Source organism: Penaeus monodon, chromosome 25 (genome assembly GCF_015228065.2).
Source record: "Penaeus monodon isolate SGIC_2016 chromosome 25, NSTDA_Pmon_1, whole genome shotgun sequence".
NCBI lineage: Eukaryota > Metazoa > Arthropoda > Malacostraca > Decapoda > Penaeidae > Penaeus > Penaeus monodon.
The window spans coordinates 28784551-28784796 of record NC_051410.1 but is presented as its reverse complement, the minus strand read 5'-3'; positions in this window follow the sequence as shown (position 1 = coordinate 28784796).

Genomic DNA, 246 nt, shown 5'->3' with positions numbered 1-246 from the left:
TGATTTTCTGTTGGGGAACAAATGCTTATCCCTTATCAAAAATTAGAGTTCAAAACTATACTAGATATGCCTTCCCGAAAACTAAAAAGTACTAAGATCTTCATTGGAACCAGTTCCTTCTACCGCAAGTTTATACCAATCTTGCTGTCTCCAGTCAATGTTACTCGAAGAAAATAATAGCAATAAGTGGAAGTTGAGTGATGAACAAAGCGGAACATTAAAAATCTAAAAGAATAAACTAGCCTG